The sequence below is a fragment of the Bactrocera tryoni genome, unplaced genomic scaffold (assembly GCF_016617805.1).
Source record: "Bactrocera tryoni isolate S06 unplaced genomic scaffold, CSIRO_BtryS06_freeze2 scaffold_25, whole genome shotgun sequence".
Lineage (NCBI taxonomy): Eukaryota > Metazoa > Arthropoda > Insecta > Diptera > Tephritidae > Bactrocera > Bactrocera tryoni.
In genome coordinates this window covers 9,285,351-9,310,009 of record NW_024395977.1, presented here as the reverse complement: position 1 = coordinate 9,310,009, position 24,659 = coordinate 9,285,351, and the positions used below count along the sequence as shown (strand labels likewise).

The 24,659-nt window shown below is 38.2% G+C and overlaps 1 pseudogene; it reads right to left on the bottom strand.

The window, feature by feature from the left end:
- Positions 1 to 23,990: 23,990 nt before the first annotated feature.
- Positions 23,991 to 24,193, bottom strand: LOC120781058 (annotated as a pseudogene).
- Between the last annotated feature and the right edge of the window lie 466 nt (positions 24,194 to 24,659).

Genomic DNA, 24,659 nt, shown 5'->3' with positions numbered 1-24,659 from the left:
TTACACAGCCGTATTAGTTTTGCGGGGATACCAAATTCAGACATCGCGGCATAAAGGCAGCTCCTTTTCGTGCTGTCGAAAGCAGCTTTGAAATCGACGAAGAGGTGGTGTGTGTCGATTCTCCTTTCACGGGTCTTTTCCAAGATTTGGCGCATGATGAATATCTGGTCGGTTGTTGATTTGCCAGGTCTAAAGCCACACTGATAAGGTCCAATCAGTTTGTTGACGGTGGGCTTTAATCTTTCACACAATACGCTCGATAGAACCTTATATGCGATGTTGAGGAGGCTAATCCCACGGTAGTTGGCGCAGATTGTGGGGTCTCCTTTTTTGTGGATTGGGCATAGCACACTTAAATTCCAATCGTTGGGCATGCAATCGTCCGACCATATTTTACAAAGAAGCTGATGCATGCTCCTTATCAGTTCTTCGCCGCCGTGTTTGAATAGCTCGGCCGGCAATCCGTCGGCCCCTGCCGCTTTGTTGTTCTTCAGGCGGGCAATTGCTATTCGAACTTCTTCATGGTCGGGTAATGGAACGTCTGCTCCATCGTCATCGATTGGGGTATCGGGTTCTCCTTCTCCTGGTGTTGTGCGTTCACTGCCATTCAGCAGGCTGGAGAAGTGCTCCCTCCATAATTTAAGTATGCTCTGGGCATCAGTGACTAGATCACCTTTGGGGGTTCTACAGGAATACGCTCCGGTCTTGAAACCTTCCGTAAGCCGCCGCATTTTTTCGTAGAATTTTCGAGCATTACCCCTGTCGGCCAGCTTATCAAGCTCTTCGTACTCACGCATTTCAGCCTCTTTCTTTTTCTGTCTACAAATGCGTCTCGCTTCCCTCTTCAACTCTCGGTATCTATCCCATCCCGCACGTGTAGTGGTCGATCGTAACGTTGCGAGGTAGGCAGCCTGTTTTCTCTCCGCTGCGACACGGCACTCCTCGTCGTACCAGCTGTTCTTTTGCACTTTCCGAAAACCAATGGTTTCGGTTGCAGCTGTACGTAAGGAGTTTGAAATGCCGTCCCACAGTTCCCTTATACCGAGTTGTTGACGAGTGCTCTCAGAGAGCAGGAGTGCAAGCCGAGTAGAAAATCGTTCGGCTATCTGTTGTGATTGCAGCTTCTCGACGTCGAACCTTCCTTGTGTTTGGTGGCGCGCGTTTTTGCTGCACAGAGGCGGGTGCGAATCTTAGCTGCAACAAGATAGTGGTCCGAGTCGATGTTAGGACCTCGGAGCGCACGCACATCTAAAACACTGGAGACGTGTCTTCCGTCTATCACAACATGATCGATCTGGTTGGTAGTTTTTCGATCCGGAGACAGCCAGGTAGCTTGATGAATCTTCTTATGCTGGAATCTAGTACTACAGATAACCATATTTCGGGCCCCGGCGAAGTCAATCGGCCTCAACTTATTTGGGGATGTTGCGTCGTGGAAGCTGAATTTACCGGCCAAAGTGCCAAATATACCTTATGTGCCCACCCTGGCGTTAAAGTCGCCAAGCACGATTTTGACATCGTGGCGGGGGCAGTTCTCATAAGCGCGCTCCAAGCGCTCATAGAAGGCATCTTTGGTCACATCGTCCTTCTCTTCCGTCGGGGCGTGGGCGCAAATCAGCGATATGTTGAAGAACCTCGCTTTGATGCGGATTGTGGCTGACGTTCATTCACCGCAGTGAATGATAGTACTCGGCGACGGAGTCTCTCTCCCACCACGAATCCTACACCAAACTTGCGCTCCTTTATATGGCCACTGTAGTAAATGTCACAAGGACCTACTCGTCTCTGTCCTTGTCCCGTCCATCGCATTTCTTGGACGGCGGTGATGTCAGCCTTTGTCTTTACGAGGACATCAACCAGCTGGGCAGCGGCACCTTCCCAATTAAGGGACCGGACATTCCAGGTGCATGCCCTCAATTCGTAGTCCTTATTTCGTTTGCCATGGTCGTCATCAAAAGGGGGTCTCTCATCCGAGGCTGGTTGTAGCTCTTCACTGGGGGTGTTTTTACGTGGCGGGTCCCAAACCCAGCGCACAACCCTTGTAGGGAATGTTTCGCCTTCTCACTTTAGCTCACCTTCGAACGGATGTTCTTAGGCTACCCAGAGGATACTTGGTCAAAGACCGGAAGTAGTGAGCTGCTTGAGCCATGTGTAAAAGAATCGTTTCTGGCCACTCCCAAGTGAATGGCGATCAGAGAACTTTCCTCACTTGCGTGAACTTCTACACATGACTCCATCCTCCAACAAATACTATCTGAAATTAATTTTCCATTGTAATAAAAAAAGGATTTAGATTTAGGATTTATAAGTATGTTTAATTGCAACTAATAATTTAACAAAGGGATCATAATGATTATTTGCAATATTCTTCCTCCAAATATATTCAAAATTAAATTAGAAAAATCTTCACAATTATTATATTTATCTTTATTAAAAACCCGTTTAATGACGCGCCACTGGGACTCGATGCGTTGAGTGTGGGTCCCGTCCTCTGCGACGAACGGATTATCGCCGTCGCTGTGATTAACCCGTCAGTGATCATACCCGTGACTGGTCAGACATTCATATGTCTTCCAACAATCGGTACATATAATACTACCTTTTGTCACGTGCTTCTCTATCAAAGGTATAAGCACCTCAGCAGACTTCACATTGCCGGGACATACCTCCAGGCTAAGGTCGTCACTCCCATCCTCAACCATCCCAAGAACCCAGTGGCCTTCGACTATCTGCCCTAAAATAAGAAAAGATATATTAATTACGTAAAAAAACAATAATGTTTTTATTATTATCTTTGTTGTATGTATTTCCAAATTTGCTCTCATCTATTTGAACAGTTTTACCAGGGCCACCAACATTACCTATCGTTACCTGATGATCAACCTGGTATAATATTACGGCCTCGCGGCAGTAATTATAGCAGTCACATATAGTAGCGCTAGATAAAACTGGTTCCCTGATAAAACTGTTCTTCCGCATGCGACAAATGGGATGCATACGCATACATTAAATAAAATATTTCAGGAAGTGAAATTTTTACGTTGTCCAACCAGGTCTCGCTTGACCTTGCCAACGCAGTTCGGTTCCTTTCCGACACCGGAACACCCCATCAGTGCTACTTTTATTAAATTATAGCGTCATTGGCACTTTATATGTACGACACATTTTAGATTTTAAAATTAATCCTTGCTCTTCTGCAAAGGAAATACATTTTTCTTTACAATCGAATGTTCGGATTATTTTTACAATATTCCATATTGATTTCACTTCCGAGGCTTTAATCACATTTATTCGCTTTACGACACCTCGGCTGGTTGACGCTCCGATACAATCTATTTAAATGCCTTAAGTTATATTTATATCAATTTAAAAGTTGTATTAACTTACCTGATGAATTTGCACTCATTTTTTTAAACACACTTTAATTTTTAATACTTATATTTTAGATATATTTTTAATTTTATATACTGCTATATATTTTTAAATTTGTATACTGGACGCGGAATTCAAATGAAATGAATATGAGAATAATTACAAAACGGGAAAAAAGAAACGGTACATTGTTTAGTTGTAATAATACCTGTTATAGAAAAAGTAGTTTAAAAAGGGGAAACGCGGAATTGATAAATGTGAAGATATTGACAAAACGGACAACAAAAAGAACGGTACCTTGTTTAGTTGTAACAATATCCGTTAAAGAAAATTTGGTTTAAAGAGGGTGATACACCCTATTTAACATAACTTTTGGATTTCCTCTGTGCATTGGCAGCCTTCGGCCGCGCTTAAAAAAAAACTTTGGCCGATCCCACACTAGGGCAAACATTAGTCCATTCGCGTCCGACTTCTTTCTGCATTGGCGGCCTTCGGCCGCGCTTAAAAAAAAAATAACCTTGGCCGATCCAACACCGGGGTGTGCCAGGTTTGTTTTAGTAAAACTCCTTTTTGCGTTTCAAAAATATAACCTTAGCCGATCCAACACCGAGGTGTGTCAGATTTTTTTCCGAGTAAAACTCCTTTTTAATAACCCTGACCGATCCAACACCGGGGTGTGTCAGTTTTTTTTTCGTGTAAAACTCCTTTTTGCGTAGGCGGCCTACAAAAAAAAAAAAAATCGGGTGGAGCTGTGCCGAGGCACACGGCCGTTGGTTTTAACGTGAAACGTCTATGTTAGCGAATCGCTTTTAAAGTAAATTATTGAAATGAAAATTGACGCTGTTTTAGGTATTTTAATAAAAAAGAACAGGTACATAATAGAAACATAAATTACTTATTATTACGATTAATATTCGACAACAATTTTATTTAACATAGGTCTGTGATATGTGAAATAAGCAACATACCATAATGTCAACATTAATACGGCATAATGTCAACATTAATATTTCTGGTGAATGAACAGTCTATAGTGGTATTGCCTAATGTTGTCGGTGATGTTTGTACGTTGTTGAGGCCGAATTCATTCCTCATGAACTCAACGAGATAGCTGTTCTGTTGTGGATCGCAATCGAATTCGCCGCATAGAACGATTGGAGGCTTCAAGTCTGGCTGAGAGTTCGGTATTAATTTTGTTAAGTTTGCTGAATATGGCAGGAGTGATTGATAAAGACATAGCTTAACAGCTTCAGCCGACGCCTTAGGATGTATATATACGACACCGAGGATAAACAGAGTATGATCTTCGACTTTAACGTCTACCAGGCATATGTCACCAACATTATGTTTTCTCAAGACTGAATTTCCGCATGACTTGTTAGAATTTACAATGATTTTGCTACAGTTCGTGGAGCTTTGTAGGTTTCTGTAGATTGCAGAACCTCCGGCTGCAGAAACTCGCGACAATTCAGATGAGGTAGACGGACAATCTGTACGATGTTCAAGTTCGGTGTTATTACTTGGTCATAGTTCGAAGCCATTGATTATCACAGTGTTCGCGCAATTCATCCAAGTCTCGCTAATTACCATATAATCGGAGTTCATCAATATATTACCGCTTTCAATATCTTCTGCATGGACAACCAAACTTTGTGCATTGAAAGCAGAAACGATCAAAATTAATTGCCGTCGTCGATGTAGGTAGTCACCCTGGTCTTCATTGCATTCGGCTAGGGCGTCTCGCTTAGAGAAGGCTCTTGCTTGCATTGACAACATGGGAAAGCGATGATTGGCCATCCGATCGTACTCGTCGCAAATATCTTTCACCGTTGGCGCCGTGCTGCCTCGCCCGTGATAAAATTTAAAATCGTCTTTATCATTGGTGAGATACAGACCGTCAATCGATGTAACTCTACTCAGCGCAACGTACACAAGCTGTGGCTGTTGTGACTTATCGTAGTTGAAAACGACTTCGTCGAATGTGCCACCTTGCGATTTATGAATGGTGATCGCGCTTGCGGACACAACCGGGAATTGGTTACCTCTACACTTGATATTCCCACCGAGCCGTATGTTGGCGACTGTGGTCACAATAGGTGTCCACTTTAAATCTAACACATCACGTTTGCACTTAACGTGGAGCTTCGCTTTCACTCTACATAGTTGGCGCATGCTTGGATTTGGAAACTCCAGCCAAAGGCGCACTCTCTTCCGAATTCTTGTTGAGGTTGACGGCTGAGGTTCAACATCTATTTCTGCCGTCCTATAGATTGCTACCTGTTCGTCTTCAGTCATTCTATATACTTAAGCGTACCGATTGCCCATTCACTAGTCCATCTACAACATCTAAACTCATAGTAATCATATACGGATAACCGGCAGCTAGTTTTAAACTGTACGGCAAGCCGCCCGACTCTACGGCGCTCATTTTGTGCAAGTTGCGGCGAGCAGTCGCGACCTCTGTTAGCGTATTGTAGCCAATCGTCGTGTCGTCTGCAATATTTTCAAACTCAGGTATGAAAGCGTTGTTGTTATATGCGTCAACGTCGTGGTTGCAATGAAAGAGGCGAACAGCCGCAGGTATGTTTACTTTACACCAAGCTCTACTTCTGAAACGTGATTCGATCAGAGCAATTTTCTCGGTACCGAGTCTCTCACTTACGCGGCCCTCTGTAGAACGATGAAGCATTTACGGGCGGTAACTGACAAAGATCTCCGCAGAAGATGATGTTAAGATTGCCAAACGGTTGGTCGTGTACACCAGTGATCTCTTGTAAGCGCAGGTTTATTTTATGTAGCACATCGCATCCAATCATGCTCACTTCGTCGATTATGATGCATTTCACACCAATGAATGTACTTCTGTAATTTTGAAGCACCTCTCTTGCCATCGTGCCTATACGTCTTGATTGAGTAATCTAATCTTGAAAGTGGAATGTACAGTCACGCCGCCCAAGTTTACGGCTGCTAGTAGACGCGCAAGCAAGAAACGCATTGCGAAGCGAATTATGTTGTTGGGTGTATCTATTGTACGTCTCCATTAGCAATTTGAGCACATAGATCTTACCACTGCCAGCAGGGCCGGTAAAAAAAACTTGAATGGGAATCGAATCACGCAAGAGCAACCGATGTATCGCCTCGAGACAGTACAGTACTCTTGTTTAGACATCACATTGCTGCGTTTACGAATAGCCGATATACCTATTGCATTAACGACATTCTCAAAGTCGTCATTGTTCTCCGTACCATCAGGCGGCCCCAAAACGTTTCGGACGAAATCATCTCGACTGTTGCTTGTATCTAATGGGTCAATGTTATCGAAGTCTTCGCAGATCTTCTTCAATTCATCAAGTATCTTCGCGATATCTTTGTTAGACTCGAATTCTTTACGCGTGGCCATGATCTCTACTTCCCTTTCGTCTTACATCCTGAGGAAGCCATTTCGGTCCAGAATCTCAACCGCCTCGTTATTAAATGGTAAGTAGAGCGTTACCACTTCTCGCTTATAGTTCACAACATCATTCAATTCATAGCATCGTGGACTCGTATAGAACGTTGTCCAGTGCTGGCTCGTCATCACCAGACGCATCGTCGTTTACTTCAGTTCCAAGCGGTCGACCCTTTCTTTTTTAGTTACTGGTGTGTACCACGCAACAAAGTCAGCGAGGCACTTGTCTTCAAGTTCGGCCTTTTTTCGTACCGCTATTATACTCTTAGTCCAAATGTCAGTGCTATTTTCGTTCAAGTTCTCCTCGTCCATCACCGCTTCACGCTTTCGTAATTTATGACGTTCTTGTGGCCACATAGTCGGGATATAGCTCACTTCACGGCTGCTGCCCTCATTGGTTGGCGAAGCAGGTACTATGCGGCCTCCTGCTTACATTTCAAAACTCGGCTTAACGCCGAGTTGTTTCATAATCTCCACATACTCCTTCTCGGGATTCTGTTCTTGTATTTTAATAAGTTCTTGGTGTAGGTTACCAATACCGTGGTTTGACTTATTGACGTATTCCACAACATAAGCCGCGCAGCTGTACTCGGAAACTAGTTTCTCTGCGCTTCGTACACGTAAACGTATGTTTATGGACTTGATTCGCATACAATTCGCCGGGTAGATCGTTGCGACTCACTGAGCAGAGATCAGTCAAGAGTTGGATAGTCTTTGGCATGTTTCAGAGATGTTTTCCTGTGGATCGTTCTCGAGCCATAGCAGAACATGGGCATGTGGACTACCGCGGTGCTGGAACTCAATACGAAGAAAGTAATCGAGAACCCGGTAAGGACCGAATGGGTTGTATGTCATTTTCGCTTGTAGCATCGCCATAATTGTGTCGATAAACTTGTTGAAATACACGCAACAGCTTACCGGATCTTCATTAATAAGATGGCTCCGCTGAGATCGATTTAAGTTGACTAAAGGATCTTCGACACGAATATCTTTGAATGAGTCGCTAAGGTCATGTAGTACTTTCAGCAGTTTTGGCCACTTGATCTCGTTAGCACTGATAGTAAAAAATACTGTTGGTTTTCCAAGTTGACGCAACATTGCAAATAGGTCCTTTTTGCGAGCCATCCAATATTGAATGGAGTTCGGTATCGACTTTAAGAAGACGAAATTTTTATAAATGCAGTCATCCATAAAGTTTCGGTCCTCAAGCATCCTGCGTGTGATTGACTCAGTCTGCTTTATACAACGAAACATGTTGTAAATATCTTCGACAACGCGGAAGCATCTTCATGGCCATGTAGAGAACATGATCCGGAGTTGCACCGCGTCGATCCAAATCGTCGTCTATCCGCCTCGGTAATTGCTGCACAATGTTGTTTACATCGACTGGTACATTGATTACCTGACCGACTATACCATAGTTACATTCGTAGTGCAATCGACGAATTTCCATGAATGGTACCCGCAGTGAAATCAATCGAGTGCTGATCGGGTCAAGCAGCGGCAGTCCGCTCGGCTTTGGAGGATAACGAAAACCGTTTGAGCGCGACTGCGTTGAGATTTTATTGGCATCTATCGATTTGCTACAGGTACTGCATAAGCGAAATTCCGTCACATTTTCATCTGGTAATTTTTTGAAAGGAAAGAAGTGTTGCGATGTTTCACTTTCTTAAAGTCTCTTTCGAACCAAAGTCGATCACAAACGCTGCAAGATAAACCAAACGGATTGGCTTCAAATACCGTTTTGAAGCGTTTGTCCGCTGAACGCCAATGATTTTGCATTGCTTTCCTTCTAGTGATATTGACATCTCTCAGTTCCGTGGCAGATCCAATAGATATGTCGATCGTCTGTTCATTCGTTACGTCCATAAGTATAGGTATTCCAGTGGTAGAGGTACTCGCGAGGTCGGCGGCAGCAGCTTTGCTACGTTCTCGAAACCGTCTCTCTCGCTCGGCGCCGGACATTGGGGTACCTATGCGTGGCCCATAGCCCTCTCTCTGTAACGATAACCGTAATTTATATTTCTGGCTGGCTCTTGCACAAGCTGAGGCAGACGTAGCAAAAGTTTATATATTTATTATCACTTTCTGGTTATTTTAAATATAAATACTGTCCAAATTACACTTATTTTTGTATAAATCAATCGGTTTAAATAAACTTGACAAACACAATAAAGAATCAACGCGCTATAAAGTCGGAGTCACGAGTTACACTGAATAGAAACAAGCGAGAGCGCCGGTTTCGCACAGTTAACGCAGTATGCCTCCCCCGCCACCCCGCTCGAACTCAATGTCATAACAGGGAGCTGACTATATAAGCGAAATATTCACACCACATTTTTGTTTCTAAGACTAATAGTTTTTTAATTATTAAGGTACGATGATATAGATCTTTTCGTTATGGTCCACTTTTTAAACCTGGGCCCGAATCGCGTCAGTCGTGAGCGAGCAAGTAATCGTATCGAGTGAAATTTCGTAACGTGTCGAGTGTGCGGATCATCGCTCTCGATACGAAACGAATAGAAGTTTTATAAAATAACTTCCCTGGTGTAGCTCTAAATGACATGTTCGAATAACATGAAATACGAAACAAAACAAAAAAGTTTTTGAATTGGAATTGAACGTAAATATTCAAAAATATTATACGTTTATATATAAATTTACTAAATTTAGTTTTTGCAACAAAAAAATTAACCCTAAGCATATAATAAAAACAGTATGAGAAATATCTGGCTTTTGGGTAATATATGCACTTATACAGCTACAAAATATATTTACAGACATATTTACGTATTTTATCAATTACATAACAGGAGCTTCTGGATATCCTTTGGAGCCATGGTGTTTGACACCATTTAGAAACCCCGAACTTGGCTCGTGCCAATCACGCTGTATTGCTGAACGAACCATTGGTATGCTGAAAGACCGGAGGAAAATTCAGTAATGATACAAGAAGTCGGTATAGTAGTACAATTTAAAAATTTGACATATTGCAGATATTTTGTGAATGAAAACAATGTACAGAAATAGATACGGAAAATGAGACTCAATTAACAAAAATTGGTCATCAAATTAGAAATCATATTATGTTGTCTTCAGATAATAATTGAACTAAACGTTCCAACAACATTTGAATTCATATTTTTCTTTAATAAACATATTTTCAATAAAAACAGGAACTTGGAATTAAGATTTCGTATATATTGGTGTTTATTTCTGAAATTTTCTCTTTAAAATATTAATCCCATAAGTTTTAATCTGCAACTCCACAGTGTTTTTTGCATATCTGATTTATGTGCCTGTTCTTTTATTTGCAGCGGTCTCTCCTTTAAAGTAATTGGTTTCTCAATATTTTTTTTGATTTGGGCTTGCGTTGCTTCATATGCGCGTAAATTGGATTTCAAAAAAGAAAGCTTTTCGCTTTCGACTGTAGGCTTCTTCTTCCTCGCTACTAATAATCATCTCTACCAACTCATTTAAACCTTCTTCTGGCACTACATTTCCAAAAGATTTAACTATTGTCAACCCTTCTACTGCAACATCTATCCCCGTAGCTTGGATGAGTTGCTCTTCTGCTACCTATACCTATTATTGTATTTTATTATAATTTTAATCATCTATTATTTTATTTATTTAATTAATATTATTTATTGATCTCACTTTTCTCCAAGATTTTCTCCCATAGCTTATTTGCTGCAACTTTGCCTTCCCCACGATTAGGGAAAATATTTTTGGCAAAGTCTTGCTGCTGTAGCATAAAATCACTCATCAAAAATTTTTTTTTACGCATATTTATTCAAAAATAGAAAAATAACTCACATTTTGCCTCCGATTATTTTTAACTTAACTTTTTTTTAATTTGTACTATAACGTTTCTCAAATAGCTAACGAGTGAAATTTCTATTCTTTCGCACAAGCAAAAACACGTTATCGAATGAAAAAATTTCAAATTTCTAAAGTGCGTATTCGACAGCGTGTACAACGATCCGAAAACAAAAAAAAATACACGAATTTCGCTCGTTAACGAGTGCCGCGATTCGAGCCCGGGCCGGGTTCCCGTATGTTTCGGCGCGATTTTAAAGACGTTTCACGTCAATAACGCTGGCTGATCCAACACCAGGGTGTGTCAGGTTTTTTTTTCGAGTAAAACTCCTTTTTGCGTTAACGGCCCAGCCGATCAAAAATCATGATATATCAAGAAAATCGGTAATGATTTATGTATTTGGGGTATAATCCTATTTTTTATCCATTTTTATTCGTTTGATAAATGTGTAATTATGGCAAAACTTATTATCTGTCAACACTGAACTTTGTTATTGTGCATGTAATGAAATTTGTGTAAAATATAAAATGCTTATTTTAAGCAAATATCTAAATAATTACTGAAAAATAAATACATACATATATATGTAGAAGCATTGTAGTGAAGTGTATAAAAAGTGCATAATATGAAAGAAAAAGTTACTATAAATCGAGAAATTACAAAAAATAAAAATTGCTAAATTTTCAAGTTTAAATGCAAATATCTCGAAAACTATACGTTTGCGGCGGCAATAATTATATATACTAGTAATAACCCCTGATAATCGGGGGACTCCGTTATTTAAAATGAAAAAAGTAAAAAAAATTGTTTTATAAAAACTCAATTTATTCAAGTACTTCATGGAAAACTACATTCGTAGTGGTTTTATTTTGGTCGTAAGTCTTAACTTTGATATCTTGAGAAGATCGTACTTGACTCAATGCGACATACAGCTGGCCATGCGTAAAACAATCCTCCTTGAGGAAAACACCAACTCTTGCTAGAGTCTGCCCTTGAGATTTGTTTATTGTTATTGCGAATGCTACAATTATTGGAAATTGGCGACGCTTTAAAATAAAAGGAAGTTTTGATTCGCTGGGCTGTAAATTTATACGGGGCAATAAAATTTGTTTCCCTTGTGATTCACCGGTTAAAATTTCGACCTCCAAACAATTACAATGTAGTGCTTTTTCTATCAAGCGAGTCCCATTGACCAACCCTTCATATGTACTAAGATTGCGGATTAACATCACAACTGTTCCAACCTTAGGCCTTCACTCATGAGGCGCTACTCCACTGAAATTAAGGGAGTTTAGAAATTCTGTAGGGAATCCGACATGCTCTTGAGGATCTTCAGAAACGACAGTATCCACGCTATAATATACCCTTTCTTCACCGGGCAACATATTTACTATTTCGCTATTTATTATCGTACAGTGATCTTTTTTTGGACACAAAATTGCCCGATCCTTCAAATAGTTTTGACTAATAACACCAGACTGAGGCTGAAATACCCAATCCACTAAATTTTCATTTAGCAAAATTATCTCTTCTGGTATATTGATTTTCGACTCTGGAGAGAGCTCTCGACCTTCTCCAACACGCAAAAGAAAACTGTTGTATAAGGATTCTTTAGAACGCATATTCGTTGATAGTTTGAGACACCTAAAAAATTTCCAAAGTGAGCACCGTTTCAAACAATTACCAACTATAGCGGCGCGTGAGCTATTGGGCACCACAGGAAGAACTTGCCTGAAATCACCACCTAATAAAATAACCTTTCCACCAAAAGGTATTTCATTTTGGTGAATATCACGTAATAATCGATCTAAGCAAAAGTAGCATGCTAATTCGGCGAGCATTGCGATTTTCTTCTCTGGCCCTCTGTTCCTCTTCGCGTTCAACCTGTGCCATATGCTTATACTCATTTGCCAAGGGGTTAATATTTGAAAGCATTTCGTGGATTTCTCTCAGCAAATACCTATCGCAGTTTGAATTATGTTGTGCCCTTATATCAGTTGCTTGATCCGTGTCAAGAATAAACAGCTGGGCGTAGGAGGATTCTGAAGGATGATCTGCATGCAATGGACCTACCCTATGATATATTGATCCATGTATTCGGAAGCAATATGGTCCGCGCCTTGTAGGCTCCGCAATTTTCGCTTCGAATGATGCAACAGCAAACGAACTATTTAGCTGCCGAATATTCTCCAAATAGTGTCTCCGCCAAGAGCTCAAATCATTTTCTAACACAGTTTTCAAAAACTCAGGTACACGTAATTCTTGAAGTTTAACTTTTCCGCCATGACAACATGTCGTAAAGCCATTTCTTACCTAGTAACAATTTCAACCAAATATTAAGACAATAAGTATGTGTATACATATATTACGAATATAAAACAACGAAAAGTACAGGTACCTTTTCACTTCCGAAATGTTTTGCTTTACAGTGTAAACCCCCAAGCGAACTATACTCCGGAAGAACTACGGAGTTTAGGGCAGCTTTGAAATAACTTGCCATAGATCTTGCATGACTACGGCTCTAATAAAATAGGTCAATTCATATACATACATACATTAACAATTAAAAATTCCTTTTTATCTATAACATTCACCTCTTCTCTTCGACCTGTTAAACTCCTTTTTCGTCTAATTCGCCTTTGGTTTGGCATTTTATTTTTAATAATTAATCTGAATCTGAACTGAAATTCGATGTAGTATGTATGTATTCGCTGGTAATAGCCGCCTTGACTTTTGGAAGAAAACTGAACTGACTCAAAGCTTACCTAACGCAATAACACTTCTAATCAAAATAACGCCGGCAACAATATTTCTTTTAGATTTTGCACTTGCGTCTTCGCCCATACATACATATGTATATGCATACATATGTTTGTAAGTATGTATGTGTGAATATAAAACAAAGTACAGGCGCATGTCAAAGCGCAGTGTTCCTTAGCTCGTACATACATATTTGTACAACATAGAAGAGAGCGCATGTCAAATCGTAGATAGCGCCTTAGCGCATGCATATGTATGTATGTACCAGTGCACATGCCAAAGCAAACATTTGTAATTTGTAATATTCGTCATTCTCTTATTGTCATAGATAACTTGATTAGAATCTCTTTTCTTGCTCTCTCGCTTACAGCTGATCTGTTTTCTGAGCTGGCAACAAAACACAATCAGGGTGCCGTCAACCAGCAGTTAGTGAAAAAGGCGGGATGCCAGGAAAGCAGCGCTTTATTTACGTGACGAAATTAGTGTGAAATGAAACTGTGCGAACATATTTTGGCAAAATAAATGTTTATGTAAATTAATTAATGATTTTGCATTTTAGCATTTACATATATATGTATGTATGCATTTTCAAAGTGTTTAATTTAGTGTTTTGTATAATTTATTAAATACACAAGTTAATATTTTTCAGCAGTGGCATCATTGGCAAATGTTATAAAAAATGCGAGTTTTGACAGCTCTCTCTCGAACCAAAGAGTCTCGTATCAAGTTATCTATGCTTATTGTCATTTTGCTACCGACCAGACAACATTGTTGTTGTTAGATTTCGCACTTGCGCCTTCGCGTATGTGGGTATGTGTGTAACGAAAGCAAATGACAGAAACATTTTTAATTATTCATTCTCCTACATATATGCTCTTTTCTGTAGAAGCGCTGCTTATATTAGCATAATGTAAAAATTGAAGAACTTTAAACGCAAATATATCAAAAGTGGTTCAATGAATTTAAAATCTGTAAAATTTGTGCAAAGTTTCAGATCGCACACTTTAATTTGATGTATTATTTGCCTCTGTACGTTTTGTAGATCTCTGGAAATAAGCGCCTTGCCTTAGAATAATATATAGATTCTTAATCTGGAGCATCAGCTCTATCCAACCATACCACTTTTAACCCTGAAATCGTGGGGTGGTATACTAAAGCCTTGTCGGCAACTATGTATATACATACATATATTCTTAACCTGGAGAACCTCCTCTCTCCGTAACATTCTCAATTTAATACGAAATCGGGGGAAACGTTATTATAAAATTCACCCACTATTTTTTAGTTAAATATTTTTTTAGGTAGGTATTGTTTCTTTTACAAATTCATGCTGGAGTATGATGTTCCGACACCGTGCTACTTTATACATTTTTGTGGCAATATAAATATGAAAAAATAATTCGTGGGATGATGTTTATGGATTTGATATGAGTTGCATCTGGAAAGTTGCCGTGACTGAATCACTGAAGACTTGGAGTTCTCCTTTCCGTTTAACCTGATTTGTGAAACAATTTTGTACAGGCCCTTGTTGCATGCTTCAATTTTGAATTTACAAAATGTCACAAGTGACTAGGTTTTAGTACTTTCCCTGAGGCTACGTATACCCACTGGAAACAAACAGTTGTAGGTACCTTTAAAAGAAATCCAAATGAACGCTATTATCGCGATTTAGACTTTGTCATATATGTTCAATTTAAAGGCGAGCTTTCAAATGTCCATAAACACCTATAGAATGCATTATATGTATTTAAAAACGGCACGATTCCAATTACTTTGGCGGAGGGGTAAAAAAATTTCCATATAAATGGGGTATGTTCGGATGCAAAAATAGTGGAAAAATAATTTATACTTTTTAAAATATACCCGATTAAAAATTCAAAAATTTGCATTAAAAACACATGATATTTCTCTATGTTTCAGTAAATTTTTTTACACTCTTCACTTGGTATATTTAAATATACACTCTAAACATTGAAATAAGTTCACATTTCACTTTTATTTTGTAATATTTTACCTAAATTTATTAATTTAAAAATCATTTAGCACACTCATCGTTGCAAAGGTGAGATTGTTTACAATTATGAGGAAAACGAGCGTTGCCACATTTTACCCCGAATTTGTAGGAATCTTAACGATTTTTCTTAGTTTTTTATTTTGCGTGATTCTTTTTTCTATATTAATTATAATATAAAATACTTTCCCACATTTTTCAAGTTATAATATTGAGTTGTGAACACTTTTTCCATATACATATTCCATATATAGTATATATGTATAATATGCGATTTATGTTTAATAAACACAAATAAGTAAAAAATAACCCTGGTCGAGCCAATACCCGGGGTGACTGAAGTACTTTCGCGTAGTACTCCTCTAAGTATTTTATTACCTAATATTATTACATAATATTAACTAGTTGTTTATTAAATTTAAATAAGAAAAAATCCATATGCATGGAAAGATTGTCTATACTCATTTTAATTTGAAATATAATTTATAGACACACTTGTTTTTATTAGAACTATATAAGATTGCTAAATAAAGAAAGAGGAATTATATCGAAATAGAGAAATTCAGCGAATTGCTTATATTTGCTTATTATCATATGGCAGCGCTCTATTTCCTCATAACTGTTAGCACATACGAGTAAATGGTGCTCACTACGAGTGTAAAAAGTGATTTTTAAAATAAAGATTTCTTAGGTAAAAAAACTGCAAAAAGTGAAAAATGTGGATGTATTTAAATGTTAAACTATAAACATTTAATTAGTTTGAAGTAAAAAATGTGCGAAAATTGTGTTTAATGTGGTGAAATAGCTGTTCGAATTTTTGATTTCGCGTACAGCTAGATTGTCAAGATGATAATTGGATATAGTTATGTATTTTAATATATACAGTTTAATGAAGAATTTGGATTGTCGGAAATGTTAATTTTTCTGACGTGGACATTAAAATAAAAATTTGGATAGATGAAAAGACAATTTTGAACGTCAGAATTTTACACACCTCCTAAGCTAAAATTTAGAAGATGGAGTTAAGTAAAAATAACATGTTTTCTTATTTGATCTTAATGTAAATATATTTATATTTACTATATAAGGATATGCAAGTACGGATGGGTGAGTATCGAATGCAAGTAGCGTAGTACTTGTCTAAAACTCTCTTAATGATTAACAGAACATCAATTTAATGCATTCACCTTACGACTATATTTAGCAACTGTGTTTGTTTTGAATTTCAAATGTCAAAATTTGTCTTTCCATTTGCGCAGAAAAATGCAAATTTGCCAACAGAAACAGGAAGTTTCTTCAACAAATCAACAAAGAAAATGACAATTGAAATTAAAAATGTCTTCTTTTTCAATCATTTTTAAAACAAAAGACTTAAAATTATTTAAAATAATTTAAAGAAAACCTACAGTAACAGCAGAAAGGAGTGTGGCAAAAACATAGCATAAATTTACAAATTTGGTCCTTTGGTTTTGGTCTAAAAGGAAATGTAACAAAGTTAGCAAACTTCATAAAAAACCAGTACATAACACATATTTTTCTTCTCCTTCAATGTTTCTAACAAAGCATACCGCTGGTGGGGGGCAATGAAAGAATGGCATCGAGGGAGAATTATTTCATTCTAATTTTTATTTTGTGTTTTCATTGCATATGTACTATTTTAGGATCTTATCTTATACATATAATTGAATATAAGTATATGTATGTGTATATGTCTGTATGTATATGTCTTATGCGACATAGGGTTGTTTTTAAGTGTACAATTCAATACATGTGTGTGTGTGTGTGTTTAATGTTATCTGATCTGGATTTTTTAAATGTAAAGTTATGACTTGTGTTTTATTATTATTGTATGCACATTGCATATAAATGTATATGTTTGTTTATATGCATACATATCAGAGAACTGCAACGAGTAATACATTTTTGTTTATACTTAAGTACTGATCCGTTACTCTGTTTGTTTCTGTCAGTTCGGTTCATGTACACGAAGCGCACCGTTTGCCTTTAAATCAGCGATAGAGAACAGCTTTGAATCACTAGCGATCAGCTTATTCCTGATTTGTTTATGAACGTTCGCATCAGCAGAAAATACCCGAAGTGATGCAAACTCATGCTTCAATGATTGAAATGATCGACAGCGTTCGGTTTGTGTATCATCCCCTAAACACTGATTTACTGGTGCACTTCTGTTCTATTTCAAATACATATGTTTGTATATACATGTATGTGTGTATATACATATGCTATATATGTATGTACATATATACATACATACATGATTCAAATCAGTCCAGCAGAAAATTGTTGTTGTTTGCTGTACTCATAGATTTACCCAAAGATTTACTCGTAGATTTACTTATAGTTTACCCAAAGTTTCACATCAATTCAAACAATCGTCGCAACGCTTTGAACTGGCATGATACGATTGGAACCGAAGCCAGCCATACCGTTTACTCGATCGTGATTGCCGAAGAACAGATTGTTCGTATTGCATCAGATCAGTTGACGCTGGCGGCTACTCGAATTGATCAACAATGTTGACTATGCTGAACTGAATTGATTTGATTGTGTTTTTGGCACGACTGTTTGTTCTGATTTTATCATACTCGTTGCAGCTCTCTGGTACATATGTATGCATGTATGTATGGATATTTGATAGTATCTCGGCTTTGCTGACGCTAAACTAGTAAGCATGTTCAAAGAAACCCCACAATGAAATAAATACTAAATAAAAAACTGTCATAAATAAAAGCACTTATACAATGGACCAATAAAGTTTACATACACCTAGTTCTATTAAATTACGACACGTTTATTTGTTATAAAACGAATAAATTTTTAGTTTGTTTCTATCCATTTCAATATATGAATATTTAACATTAAATATTGCATATCAAATTTCGATGTTTTAGAATACGGTTTTCCAAAAAGTTTCAGATGTTTTGGATAGAATTAATGTCTGGTGCTTGCGGGACCAATTTGCATATTCCAAGCGAAGCCAGGTCCTCCTCCACTTGGTCCTTCCAATGGAGTGGAGACCTACCTCTTCCTCTGATTCCCTGGCGGGTACTGCGTTGAATACTTTCAGAACTGGAGTGTTTTCGTCCATTCGGACAACATGACCTAGCCAGCGTAGCTGTCTTTTAATTCGCTGAACTACGTCAATGTCGTCGTATATCTCATACAGCTCATCGTTCCATCGAATGCGATATTCGCCGTGGCCTGGACCATAAATCTTTCGCAGAACTTTCACTGGAAAGCTCGCAGCGTCGACTCATCAGTTGTTGTCATCGTCCAAGCCTCCGCACCATATAGCAGGACGCGAATTATGAGTGACTTATAGAGTTTGGTTTTTGTTCGTCGAGAGAGGACTTTCCTTCTCAATTGCCTACTCAGTCCGAAGTAGCACTTGTTGGTAAGAATTATCTTGCTTTGGATTTCCAGGCTGACATTGTTCGTGGTGTTTATAATGGTTCTTAAATAGACTAAACTATCTACAACTTCAAAGTTATGACTGTCAACAGTGAAGTGAGAGTGACATGTTTGTTTGATGACAGCAGATATTTCGTCTTGATCTCGTTCACTGCCAGACCCATTTGCTTTGCTCCCTTGTCCAGTCTGGAGAAAGCAGAACTAACGGTGCATCGGTATACGCCAGCAGCTGTAGTTCCCTTTATACTGAGTTGTTGGCGAGTGCTCTCAGAGAGCAGGAATACAAGCCGAGTAGAAAATCGTTGGATAATCTGTTGCGATTGCAGCTTCTCGACGTCGAACCTTCCTTGTGTTTGTTGACGTGCGTTCTTTTCTGCACAGAGGCGGGTGCGAATCTTGGCTGCAACAATATAGTGGTCCGAGTCGATGTTAAGACTTCGGAGAGCACGCACGTCTAGAACACTGGAGACGTGTCTCCGGTCTATCACAACATGATCGATCTGGTTGGTGGTATTTCGATCCGGAGACAGTCAGGTAGGCTAGTGGCTAGACGTTCATCCACCGGAGTGTCCACGAATCCTACACCAAACTTGCGCTGCTTTATAGGGCCTCTGTAGTAACTGCCACAAAGACCTACTCGCCTCAGTCCTTGTCCCGTTCATCGCATTTCTTAGACGGCGGTGATGTCAGCCTACACTTCAATGAGGACATCAACCAGCTGGGCAGCGGCCCCTTCCCAATTAAGGGACCGGTCATTCCAGGTTCATGCCCTCAAATCTTAGTCTTTATTTCGTTTGCCATGGTCGTCATCAAAAGGGGGATCTCTCATCGAAGGCAGTTGGTAATCCTTCATTGTTACGTGGCGGGTCCCAAACCCAGCGCACAACTCTGTGAAGGGGGCGTTTCGCCTTCTCACTTTAGCTCGCTTTCAAACGGATGTTCTTAGGCTAGCCAGAGGATACTTGGTCAAAGACCGCAAGCCGAGAGCTGCTTGAGCCATTCATAAAAGAATAGTTTCTGGCCACTCCCGAGTGAATGGCGCTCAGAGAACTTACCTCACTTTTTGCCCGCTTTCCCATTGCAGTTGTATGGCCGCACCAACTCGAAGCTAAATAATGACTGCATTACCTTCTCTATCGACCATTTTTTTAGGTTTTAGGTTTAGGATGATGGCCGCCTATAAATGTATAATTATCTATAAATATTTATATATACATATAGGGAAAGAAAGACAAACTTAATATAGTGTCAGCGTAAGGTGCTTCTCCACCTTCAGCTCTGTTTCCTCTGACGACACAGGAAGCAAGCGAGCTTTGCAACGGAATCTGCTTCTCACTTACCACGTCGTCTTTGATGCGGCTTATACTGCCGTGGGATTTTACAGAGAGCACCTTTAATTCCCGCAATAATTGGCTTTGTGCTTGCATCTCCGCACGTTCGGGCATCTGAAAATTAAAGTAATAAATAATTAAAATAATCTTAAAATATAATAATTTTATTTCAATGAACACCTTCTCAGCAGGAGCACTTTCTACAGCTGATAACCGTTTTATAATTTCTTCTTGCCGATATTCTCTTCTTCGAAGGGTGTCTGGAATGTTTTGCAGTACTAACACAGTATCGCCACTTTTATTTGGTTAGAGTTGGGTAGCCATACGCTACGAATGTGGTTCGGCGATACAAAAGCTGTAAAATCTTATTGGGGTTCGTGTCCAATATTGCATATGATTTTCAAATTTAAACATATGCCGAAAATTATTTAGATGCCCGAGTTTTTGAACGCAATCAGTTAAATGTAAAAGACCATGAATAATGAAATTAACTAAATGTCGTCCATAAAAATTACTAAATAACATAAGAAATTGTTTCAACAATTCATTGGCAATGGTGGATTCTACTCTACGAGATTTTTCGCAACTTAGAAGGCGAATACCGGATTGTAGCAAAAGAAAATGATAATGCAAATATATATATTTTTTTACATTAATTTTTGTTAAACAAGCAAAAATTAAAAATCCAAAAATTTATTAAAAAGAAAACAAACAAATAACAAAAAGTGCACACAAATTGTTATTATTAAACATAAACAGATTGTGTACGAAACAAAAAGTAAAAGCAAAAAAAGAAAAATAATCAAACAAACAAAAATGAGTGCTGCTCAGCCTCACCAGCAAGGCCGGTGAGGCGATGTCTCATCATTGCAGCGATCAGCTAAAAGGGCAACTAAGCAAGTGCGGTCAGCAGAAGCAGCAGAGAACAGCAATCGGGCAACAACAAATGCGCTGACAGCAACCAGTATGCAGGTACCAGCAAGCACCTGGACAGCGAAGGAAAACAAAATGCAAGGTGAGAATGTACCAAGCAAAAAAGGGTCGTCTGTTCAGACTGGTATTGATCGCTATATTAACGTAAAAAGGAAATTAAGTCAAATTAAATCAGCGGTCAATACCAAAAATTTCAACCAGGCACGCCAAATGGCAAAAAGCCAGAAATCATAAATAGCAACAGATTTGCCATATTAAGCAATGGTTCAAACGACGATGCGAAGGGTCCCACCACAGTCGTTAATGCCAAACCACCTCCAATGTAGTATTTGCGTGAGCCTAGCAGTAATACTCTTGTTCCGAAATTAAATGAAATAGTAGGTACTAACAATTTTCATATAATGCATTTGAAAAGGGCAATATAGATGAAACAAAAATTCAGTCCTACACTCAAAAAGACTTTATGGAAATCGTTTAATTTTTGTCACATATTATTATTTATTATATAATATTATTATTTATTAATAATACTTTATTAGTATCAACTGAAGAGCTCTAAGGATCTAGTTGCAATTAAGGGTATATAGTCCGCCGTAGACTCTAATGAAATCAAAGAAGCATTGGAGAAATGCGGTTTTGGTATTAAAACTTTTGTAATATACATATTTAATAGAAACAAAGTACCACAGCCAATGTTCAAAATAGAAATGCCTAATCAATTAAAGAAAAAGAAATACATCCGATTTACAATTTAAAAATCTACTCCATCGCAGAATCACCGTTGAGGAACCACATAAGAGAAATGGTCCAGTACAATGTACAAACTGACAAGAGTATGGACACACGAAAGCATATTGCACTCTACGCAGTCTCTGTGTGATGTATGGTGATCTGCATCCTACTTCAAAATGTAGACTTAAAAAAGAGGATTTAAATTAAAAATGCAGCAAATGTGGAGGAAATCACACTGCTAACTACAGGGGTTGTCCTGTATATAAAGATTTGAAATCGAAGTTGTCACAGGACATTCAAGCACGTCGTAACCAAATGTTGAGTATTCCTCCTAATGAAAATATTGAAATCCTCGTCCATATTTCAAAACCAGTAAATCCTAAAGACAATGCTACACAAGGGAGCTATGCAAACTTGGTGAAAGGCAATACTGTACAAATGCAATTGCCCCAAAACCAACCAAATGGAATCGTTGAAACTATGATTTTCAATTTTACTCATTTTATGGCTTCAATGCAAAATATGATTCAAGAAATAATCACATCACAAAACCAAATGTTGCAAACTTTTTTAAGTAAAAAATGAGTGTATTGAACGTTTGTTTATGGAATGCTAACGGTGTTAACCAACATAAACTAGAACTTATTAGATTTCAGGATGAAAATAATTTTGATGTAATGCTATTGTCAGAAACTCATCTTACGAACAAAAACAATTTCTTTATGCCGGGATTTAGACTCTATGTTACAAACCACCCAGATGGAAAGGCACATGGAGGAACAGCAGTGTTGGTTAGAAAACGGTTAAGTCACCACGCATTAGAATCTTATGCCACAGCGCAATTACAAGCTACAACAATAACTATAAAAAATCGTATATACGTAAATTAAAAAAAGCGCTTAAACGGAAGGAAGAATTCAACACTGAAATGTATATAAAGAAGCTGTATCCAAATTCAAGCAAGCAAAACTCCCTTTAGAACGCACAAAAGTCCATGCAGCCACCAACTGACTCCAACATACCTATACGAGACATGAATGGAAATTGGACTCGAAGTGACGAAGAAAATGTTAATTGTTTTGTAAATCACCTAGAAAAGGTATTTCAACCTAATTGCCCAAAGAACAAGTTTGAGTGTTCCAGCTTACCCAACACAGTTAACGAGTCACTCGAGTCTTTTAAGACCTCACCTTCTGAAATTATTAGAATAATAAAGTAACTTAACCCAAAAAAAGTCACCAGGACATGATAATATATAGATATTATAGAAGTGCTCTCTTTGCCCTTCAAAGCAATTCTTAATCTCGAATACTATCCTATCATGGAAAAAGTCGTAGTATATCTTGATATGTACATAAAATTGGGAAAGACTTAACACAGCTGTCTTCATACAGACCAATCAGTCTTCTACCCTGTCTTTCTAAAATATTTAAAAAAGTGTTACTATCAAATATGACTCCTTTACTTCACGAAAATAATATAATACCAACGCACTAATCGGGTTTCGTGAAAAATATAAGTAGCACGATAGAGTAAGTAAATTGCTAACGAAATAGGAAAAGCATTTGAGTACAGAGAGTACTGTTCAGCTATATTTCTAGATGTGGCTCAGGCGTTTGATAAGGTGTGGCATAAAGACCTTTTATATAAGATTAAAAACATTCTACCTTAAAAATTGTATAAAACATTGGAGTCTTATTTAAAAAAGGTGCGTGGAGTCCCTACGCGCGGATGAAGTTATACTTCTTAGTGATATTCCAAGAAATGCATATCATTTTGTATGAAAGAAAACTAGAAAACTTAAATTCACATTTTATAAATTTATTATCTCCCCGAGCATGCATTTGCCAACAAGTCGTCTTTTCGCGACAATGGCAAAAGCTAAAAATCATAAATTGCACCATTTTCTGGTGCTTCTCGCAAAAATCTGCGTCGATATGTATTCACGATCATACGTATTTACTTTACTTATGCCATAGAAATTCTATTGCTACGAATATGGAAATGACAACGAAATAATGCAAATATGCTTATTTCTAAAGGTCATTAATTTCTTTGAAGAAATGAATGATCCTGAGAAGTATAGTCTTAACTTTTCAACGGCCAACGCAGAGCGTTTCAACCAAAAGGAATTCATTCATTAGAATCACCACTCAGAAGTCGTTTTATCCGTTGTAAGCGAATGATTTTCGAAGAAACATCATTTCTAATATCCACACGAGACAAAATTAGAAATGAACTTCTTAAACTTCACGCTGTCAGATAAAACGATATACCTCGTCATGCGGGTCGATTTCCAAAAAATGTAAATGAAGACTAACTACAGAAATAATCCTGCAAAGTATAGCCTTAATTTTTCAACGGCCAACGCAGGGTATTTCAATAAAAGGGCACATAAAATAGTTGAGAATTCGCAGAAATGAAAGACAAAGGAAAGAAAAAGGAGTATAACTTCAATAATGAACAAGCATACAAACATACATATGCGCAGCAGCAGCAAGGAAAGAGGTAACAATCGGCGATCCAATGTATATTTCTTTCATGCATAACCAAACCATAATTAGGACAACGCAATTCAAGTGTCAATGGTGGTGTTGGTGGTAAGCGCTTCAAAAGTGACGACGAGCACGTAGGTTCGAATCCCAACAGAATTTATTTTAAATTGAATATGTCACCAACATAAAATTGAAACATTGTTCTACAAAAACAACAACAGCATAAGCATGGCAACATTGTGTTGTTGGTAGAAAAGCCGAGCTGTGCCGAAAGAAACGAACAAGCGATCGCCGATTGTCACCGCTTCGCTTGCTGCTCGAA